The sequence below is a fragment of the Triticum dicoccoides genome, chromosome 2B, assembly GCF_002162155.2.
Source record: "Triticum dicoccoides isolate Atlit2015 ecotype Zavitan chromosome 2B, WEW_v2.0, whole genome shotgun sequence".
Taxonomy (NCBI): Eukaryota; Viridiplantae; Streptophyta; class Magnoliopsida; order Poales; family Poaceae; genus Triticum; species Triticum dicoccoides.
Window position 1 is genome coordinate 208,189,210 of NC_041383.1, and position 9,903 is coordinate 208,199,112.

A 9,903-nucleotide genomic window follows, 5' to 3' on the forward strand; every position below is an offset into this window, starting at 1 on the left:
ACTGTTCATCCAATCGATCGGCTTCAGTTAGCAGTAGTAGAGAAGGAATCGCTCCATCGGGTTCAGTTAACAGCCATCGATCGATCGCTCGGGTTCAGTAATGCGTAGCCTGTAGTGCAATCGCTTGGGTTCAGTTAGAGCCCAACGCCTCGCTTGGCTTCAGTTAGAGCCAACGCCTCGCACACACACGCGCGTACGTACGAGAGAAACGCGCATCGCTCGGCCCCCGACCTCCCACCATAACCGACAACTCCCCGAAATTTTCCTCCCCCTCGCTTCTACCACGGTTTTTTCCGTCATGGACGGCCCAAAGAATGTCATGCAGCTGCGTCTCCGGCCCGCCCAGGACGAAAAGCCCATTTTCTGTCATAATTCTTTGTCATAGAAGTAGGAGCCCACCACATCTATGATGATACCGGGTTTTGTCACAATTATTGTCATAGAAGTGTCATATGTATGACAGAAAAAAATTTCGTTCGGCCCAAAATGTCACGGATGTGTCTTTTTTTTGTAGTGATGAACTTAATACACTAGATGCATGCTGGATAGCGGTTGACGTGTGGAGTAATAGTAGTAGATGCAGGTAGGAGTCGGTCTTCTAATCTTGGACGTGATGCCTATATAGTGATCATTGCCTGGATATCATCATGATTATTTGAAGTTCTATCAATTGCCCAAGAGTAATTTGTTTACCCACCGTATGCTATTTTTCTCGAGAGAAGCCACTAGTGAAATCTACGGCCCCCGGGTCTCTTCTAATCATATTTGCCTTCGAGATATATTTTTATTCACTTTTATTTTCAGATCTATTAATCCAGAAACACAAAAAATACCTCGCTGAATTTTATTTGCATCTATCAATTTGTTACAACTTTCTCCCGTCCAGGTGCCAATTTCTGGCGCCGTTGCCTGAAAGGGATTGCCACCCCCTTTAACACATAGGGTTTCAAGTATTTGTTCTTTGTGTGCAGGTACCGTTTACATAGTGTTGCTTGGTTCTCCTACTGGTTCGATAATCTTGGTCTCATCATTGAGGGAAATACCTACCATTGTTGTGCTGCATCATCCCTTCCTCTTTGGGGAAATACCGACGTAGTTCAAGCAAATATCACCTGCCACCGAGGTCGATGCGGCTATGTCATGGTGTCTTCAGCAGGCATAGCACTGCCAACGCACAACGGCCAATTTAGAATGCTCGTTGACGATTTTCAGTCCTGGTGTGCATGTGCGCACTATCAAGGACAGATGGAAACCATGCATCCAGAACCAAATATGAACGAGATCATGCAAGAAAAGCATTGATCAGGTCCAATGCAATAACCTAGAAGCTATCACCATCTTCAATATTTGCTGATGCAATTCTCTTCTCATATTCCACCATTGGACCATCTCGTGGAACATCTGCATAGTTTGGGACAGTAATAAGGTTAATTCAAATGCCTCCAGTAGAAAATAAAAAAAAGCTCCAAGCATAAAAATGTAATGAATAATGAAACCTTTAACCAGATTAGTGGATAGCCAAATGAAGTGGCATATGGAACAAGCTTAATTATCATTGAATGAGAAGAATTAAATGCTAAATTTATAAATAACTGAGATGAATATTATAAATTGTTTGGAGATAAGGCTCCAACTTAGGCATAAGTGGACCCAAGCTCCAAACCTATCCTAGAAAAAAGACATCAAGTTAAGTAACTAAGCTAAGGATCATCCTAGAAAAAATACGTCAAGCCAACTAAGCCAAGGATCATCCTAGAAAAAAGACATCAAGCTAAGTAACTAAGCTAAGATCATTCTCCGGAAGAAGGCAAGCGGAAGTGCAAAATCATAACAGATTGCCAAATTCTACCATTGCTCCTTGTAACTCCTAAACTTGAGAACGCACAAATGCTTCTACAAAAGCTTCGGGGCAGCATTAACATTGCAACAGATAGCCATGCTCAAAGAAATCAGTAGAATCAGGAAAAATATCAGCTAACCACAAGTACTAAAGACCGCAAGGTAAAAGTTACAGAAATATGATGATATATAATGTATCATACCCTGTAACTTCCTTTCTTTACATGTCTAGGGTATGCTGGTTTTCAATAGTGCGGAGAAGAATAGAACAAAATAGTAAATAAGCACCCGCAGAAACTTGTCCATTGTTCTTGTGAGCCTTGAGAACTCAAATGTAATATGTGCGATTGGCATCATGTTTTTCATATCTACAAAATCTAGAGTTAACATAATAGAAAGATGGTTTAGTTTTGCTTGATAAGATTTGCCTTTAAATCAATTTGACACTATCAATGACCTAAAATAATCAAAGGCTCCAGAGACTGTTTCATTTGCTGGCAATGGAAACTCGTTAAGTATCATTCAAATTAAAGGTAAGAGGATGTGAGCATTAAGAAGGTGAGAACATATCCTCTAGTTCGCATATTCACTTATTTTCTTCGGCAGAGTTATGTTTCTTAGCTTCTCCGAGCACCGTGTGACATGAATGTATGATTGAACATCATGAGATCAAGGACAATGTATAAATCTAGTGTTTAATGTCTTACCTGACTGGAAGGTCAGGGAACTGTACCACCGAGCCCCACGCCCATCATTGTTACCATTTGAATTGTCACTTGAAATGCAAATAACTATGCAAGGTTACCAACGGCAGTACACCACTACACAAAAGACCCTGTAATAGAAGGGAATGAACAATGAATAAAATTGGGTTGCAAGTCAACTTGATTGCTGAAACCATCCTATCGTCATGGCTTTTGGTAAAGATATTTGGGCATATGCAAATATATAATCATATAAACACAAGAGAAGGAAGAATAGCTCTGCATGCCTAGAAAAGTAAATGGCGGCCAAAATTTCTAATGGCGCACCTCCCGCAGCTGTCTTGTGCATTTCTATGTTGTCTACGCACATCTAATCAATCAAAGAGTCTAGAATCTCAACAACATAACACCTCCCAGCATCATATCTTTCACCACATCCATTTCTTTTATTGCATTGTCAAGCTCATGTAATCATTTTAAAACTAAGATATATTACTTGGTCATAACTTGAATTATACAAATTAAAAAGAGATCAGAATTTACACAGCTACTTACTGAAAAATTGCCGAAGTGAATGAATCCAACTGGGTATTGTCCTTTTCTTGAGACCGCAACTCGAATTACCTAATCAGAAATTACACATTACAACACCCTAACACTTGAGTCAAGGAGTAAAAGAAAGTATATATCCTACTTTATACCGGTGAAGAGCTGATCTTTTTCCACGAACCGGTCAGGGATGTCTTGGACAATGTGTGCTTCATCCTTCACATAGTTTAGAAAATGACCCACATAAAACATATCTCAAAATTACTGCAAACAAGGCAGATGTTTTCATAATACTAATGGCAAGCACAATGAATTAACAGAGTCAAATAATGTGATACTGCAATTAAGATAATTAAGACTCTACACAATATCCAATATCAATTAGTTCATTATGCAACACCCAATACAGGAGTAAGAAAACTATAGACCTACTAAACATGATATCGCAAATTTTCTTTCTTATTGCTGGAACTCTAAAGCTTATAAAATGACTTCCATATGCAGTCTTGGTCTCTATATAACATCTAATGACAATAATATAATGATAAGTAAGCATGAAGAACAGTGACTTTGAGATCACATATTTTGATCATTCCAGCAGTAGTATGAGAAGAAAATCATCCTTTAGAAGAACCCAATACTAAGATTACAAGTATATTGGTATCACAGCATGCAGAAAAACTCAGTGTGATAGTGATCATGCTAGATTAAGTGAATAACCAGATTCCATTTTCATTTTCCCAATATTCTAGTAGGACACTACCCGTCATTCATCGAGAATTTTTTAAAAAATTATGAAAGAAAACTCTGTATAACAAACTATCCATTAAAGACATGTATACCAGTAGGGAGATAGACAAGTAAAAAAGGTTTACAAGAGAACATGCGGACACCTAGAAACATAAGAAATTAAGAATAAATTAGCACCACAAAGTTAATGATGGGGAAACCTTGCGATAAAATTTCATCTAAACCACCAAATTTATCTAAACGACACATGATTAAAAAAATGTGAATGCAAAAGAAAAGGACGATGGCAAAGCTGCTGCTACCGCTGGTGAGGACACATAACCTCGAACAGAGCAGACACCATATTAGAAGTGAGATACTAAAGAAATACTCATGAGTTGTAGAGTGTACATGGATCTAATAGTAGCATGTCGATTGGCCTAATGCAAACTCTAGCAAAAAGGGTTAGTGATTTATCATTTAGTTAAGTATAAGTACTTGTGTTCCTTGTTGTATTACAACATTCTATCATAACCATAATGCTAATAAATAGTCATACTAATGAGATATATATAACCAAAGGTGCAAAGTACCACACGATCAACTCAACCTGATGTGTTACTTTGCATGTAGAAATCAATCAATTTTCTCCAACCCGGTAATAAATATGATTTTAATTGAACACTTTGCCAAGAAGGTGAGATGAGATTAGAAGTCCTCTAAACAGATGTGGAACTCGTATTGTTCTATATCACACTGTTCTAATTGGCAACTGCAACCATAGATGTATGAACCATGGTTCAAAATAGATAAACGAATAAGCTAAGATTGCCCTTGGATTACTTCCATTGAAAATACACACCAGGATGACAAAAGGCTATAAGAACTCATTCTAGGGAATTTAAGGTCCTACTCTTATCACGAGCTGCAGAGACAAGTTCATGCCTACCATATGCACATAAAGGGTTTTAAAACATGATTTTACCTAAAATATGCAGGTGGAATTTCCTCCTTTGCATTAGTAGCCCTGCCAATGAAATTTTGAGACATGTCAGCCACCAAGATCAGGAACAACCAAATCACAGGGGAGACAAAGTGGGGCCGGTGAGGAGGAGCTATGGCCCGTGAAGCAAGACAGAAAATTTCTGTTGGGGAACGTTGCAGAAAATAAAAAATTTCCTATGGTTTCACCAAGATCAATCTATGAGTTCATCTAGCAACAAGAGAGAGGAGTGCATCTACATACCCTTGTAGATCGAGCGGAAGCGTTCAAGAGAACGGGGTTGAGGGAGTCGTACTCGTCGTGATCCAAATCACCGGAGATCCTAGAATCGAACGGACGGCACCTCCGCGTTCAACACACGTACGGTCAGCATGACGTCTCCTCCTTCTTGATCCAGCAAGGGGGAAGGAGAGGTTGATGAAGATCCAGCAGCACGATGGCGTGGTGGTGGATGCAGCAGGGATCCCGACAGGGCTTTGCCAAGCGTCTGCGGGAGGGAGAGGTGTAGCAAGGGGAAAGGGAGGCGCCAAGTGCAAGGGTGCGGCTGCCCTCCCTCCCCCCCTCTTTATATAGGGACCCCGGGGGGGCGGCGGCCAAGGGGGTGCCTTGCCCCCCAAGGCAAGTGGAGGCGCCCCCTCCCCTAGGGTTCCCAACCGTAGGCGCAGGGGGGGCAAGGGGGGCGCACCAGCCCACCAGGGGCTGGTTCCCCTCCCACTTCAGCCCATGGGGCCCTCCGGGATGGGTGGCCCCACCCGGTGGAGCCCCGGGACCCTTCCGGTGGTCCCGGTACAATACCGGTGACCCCTGAAACTTTCCCGATGGCCGAAACTCGACTTCCCATATATAATTCTTTACCTCCGGACCATTTCGGAACTCCTCATGACATCCGGGATCTCATCCGGGACTCCAAACAACTTTCGGTTTGCTGCATACAAATATCTCTACAACCCTAGCGTCACCGAACCTTAAGTGTGTAGACCCTACGGGTTCGGGAGACACGTAGACATGACCGAGACGGCTCTCCGGTCAATAACCAACAGCGGGATCTAGATACCCATGTTGGCTCCCACATGCTCCTCGATGATCTCATCGGATGAACCACGATGTCGAGGATTCAAGCAACCCCGTACAAAATTCCCTTTGTCAATCGGTATGTTACTTGCCCGAGATTCAATCGTTGGTATCCCAATACCTCGTTCAATCTCGTTACCGGCAAGTCACTTTACTCGTACCGCAATGCCTGATCCTGTGACAAGACCCTTGGTCACTTTGATCTCATTATGATGATGCATTACCGAGTGGGCCCAGAGATACCTCTCCGTCAAACGGAGTGACAAATCCCAGTCTCGATCTGTCTCAACCCAACAGACACTTTCGGAGATACCCATAGTATACCTTTATAGTCACCCAGTTATGTTGTGACGTTTGGTACACCCAAAGCACTCCTACGGTATCCGGGAGTTATACGATCTCATGGTCTAAGGAAAAGATACTTGACATTGGAAAATCTCTAGCAAACGAACTACACGATCTTGTGCTATGCTTAGGATTGGGTCTTTTCCATCACATCATTCTCCTAATGATGTGATCCCGTTATCAATGACATCCAATGTCCATAGTCAGGAAACCTTGACTATCTATTGATCAACGGGCTAGTCAACTAGAGGCTCACTAGGGACATATTCTGGTCTATGTATTCACACATGTATTATGATTTCCGGATAACACAATTATAGCATGAATAAAAGACAATTATCATGAACAAGGCAATATAATAATAATCCTTTTATTATTTCCTCTAGGGCATATTTCCAACAGTCTCCCACTTGCACTAGAGTCAATAATCTAGTTACGTTGTGATGAATCGAACACCCATATGTTCTGGTGTTGATCATGTTTTGCTCGCGGAAGAGGTTTAGTCAACGGATCTGCGACATTCAGATCCGTATGTACTTTGCAAATATCTATGTCTCCATCTTGAACATTTTCACGGATGGAGTTGAAACGATGCTTGATGTGCCTGGTCTTCTTGTGAAACCTAGGCTCCTTGGCAAGGGAAATAGCTCCAGTGTTGTCACAGAAGAGAGTGATCGGCCCCGACGCATTGGGTATGACTCCTAGGTCAGTGATGAACTCCTTCATCCATATTGCTTCATGCGCTGCCTCCGAGGCTGCCATGTACTCCGCTTCACATGTAGATCCCGCCACGACGCTCTGCTTGCAACTGCACCAGCTTACTGCTCCACGATTCAACATATACACGTATCCGGTTTTTGACTTAGAGTCATCCAGATCTGTGTCGAAGCTAGCGTCGACGTAACCCTTTACGCCGAGCTCTTCGTCACCTCCATAGACGAGAAACATGTCCTTTGTCCTTTTCAGGTACTTCAAGATATTCTTGACCGATGTCCAGTGTTCCTTGCCGGGATTACTTTGGTACCTTCCTACCAAACTTACGGCAAGGTTTACATCAGGTCAGGTACATAGCATGGCATACATAATAGATCCTATGGCTGAGGCATAGGGGATGACACTCATCTCTTCTTTATCTTCTGACGTGGTCAGGCATTGAGCCGAGCTCAATCTCACACCTTGCAATACAGGCAAAAACCCTTTCTTGGACTGATCCATATTGAACTTCTTCAATATCTTATCAAGGTATGTGCTTTGTGAAAGACCTATGAGGCGTCTTGATCTATCCCTATAGATCTTGATGCCTAATATGTAAGCAGATTCTCCAAGGTCCTTCATTGAAAAACACTTATTCAAGTAGGCCTTAATGCTGTCCAAAAGTTCTATATCATTTCCCATCAGAAGTATGTCATCTACATATAATATGAGAAATGCTACAGAGCTCCCACTCACTTTCTTGTAAACGCAGGCTTCTCCATAAGTCTGCATAAACCCAAACGCTTTGATCATCTCATCAAAGCGAATGTTCCAACTCCGAGATGCTTGCACCAGCCCATAAATGGATTGTTGGAGCTTGCACACCTTGTTAGCATTCTTAGGATCGACAAAACCTTCCGGCTGCATCATATACAACTCTTCCTTAAGATAGCCGTTAAGGAATGTCGTTTTGACGTCCATCTGCCATATCTCATAATCATAGTATGCGGCAATTGCTAACATGATTTGGACGGACTTCAGCTTCGCTACGGGAGAGAAAGTCTCATCGTAGTCAACCCCTTGAACTTGCCGATAACCCTTAGCGACAAGTCGAGCTTTATAGATGGTAACATTACCATCCGCGTCCGTCTTCTTCTTAAAGATCCATTTGTTTTCTATCGCTCGCCGATCATCGGGCAAGTCTGTCAAAGTCCATACTTTGTTTTCATACATGGATTCTATCTCGGATTGCATGGCTTCAAGCCAATTGTTGGAATCTGGGCCCGCCATCGCTTCTTCATAGTTTGAAGGTTCACCGTTGTCCAACAACATGATTTCCAGGACAGGGTTGCCATACCACTCTGACATGGAACGTGTCCTTGTGGACCTACGAAGTTCAGTAGCGACTTGATCCGAAGTACCTTGATCATCATCATTAATTTCCTCTCCAGTCGGTGTAGGCACCACAGGAACATTTTCCTGAGCTGCACTACTTTCCGGTTCAAGAGGCAGTACTTCATCAAGTTCTACTTTCCTCCCACTTACTCCTTTCGAGAGAAACTCCTTTTCCAGAAAGGATCCGTTCTTGGCAACAAAGATCTTGCCTTCGGATCTAAGGTAGAAGGTATACCCAATGGTTTCCTTAGGGTATCCTATGAAGACGCATTTTTCCGACTTGGGTTCGAGCTTTTCAGGTTGAAGTTTCTTGACATAAGCATCGCATCCCCAAACTTTTAGAAACGACAACTTAGGTTTCTTCCCAAACCATAATTCATACGGTGTCGTCTCAAGGATATAGACGGAGCCCTATTTAAAGTGAATGTAGCTGTCTCTAGAGCGTATCCCCAAAATGATAGCGGTAAATCGGTAAGAGACATCATAGATCGCACCATATCCAATAGAGTGCGATTACGACGTTCGGACACACCGTTACGCTGAGGTGTTCCAGGCGGCGTGTGTTGTGAAACGATTCCATATTTCCTTAAGTGCGTACCAAATTCGTGACTTAAATATTTTCCTCCATGATCTGATCGTAAGAACTTTATCTTTTGGTCACATTGATTCTCTACCTCATTCTGAAATTCCTTGAACTTTTCAAAGGTCTTAGACTTGTGTTTCATCAAGTAGACATACCCATATCTACTTAAGTCATCAGTGAGAGTGAGAACATAACGATATCCTCCGCGAGCCTCAACGCTCATTGAACCGCACACATCAGTATGTATGATTTCCAATAAGTTGGTTGCTCGCTCCATAGTTCCGGAGAACGGAGTCTTGGTCATTTTGCCCATAAGGCATGGTTCGCATGTCTCAAATGATTCATAATCGAGAGACTCTAAAAGTCCATCAGCATGGAGCTTCTTCATGCGCTTGACACCAATGTGACCAAGGCGGCAGTGCCACAAGTATGTGGGACTATTGTTATCAACTTTACATCTTTTGGTATTCACACTATGAATATGTGTAACATTACGTTCGAGATTCATTAAGAATAAACCATTGACCATCGGGGCATGACCATAAAACATATCTCTCATATAAATAGAACAACCATTATTCTCGGATTTAAATGAGTAGCCATCTCGTATTAAACGAGATCCAGATACAATGTTCATGCTCAAACTTGGCACTAAATAACAATTATTGAGGTTTAAAACTAATCCCGTAGGTAAATGTAGAGGTAGCGTGCCGACGGCGATCACATCGACCTTGGAACCATTCCCGACGCGCTTCGTCACCTCGTCCTTCGCCAATCTCCGCTTATTCCGCAGCTCCTGCTTTGAGTTACAAATATGAGCAACGGCACCGGTATCAAATACCCAGGAGCTACTACGAGAACTGGTAAGGTACACATCAATTACATGTATATCACATATACCTTTAGTGTTGCCGGCCTTCTTGTCCGCTAAGTATTTGGGGCAGTTCCGCTTCTAGTGACCCTTCCCTTTGTAATAAAAGCACTCAGTTTTA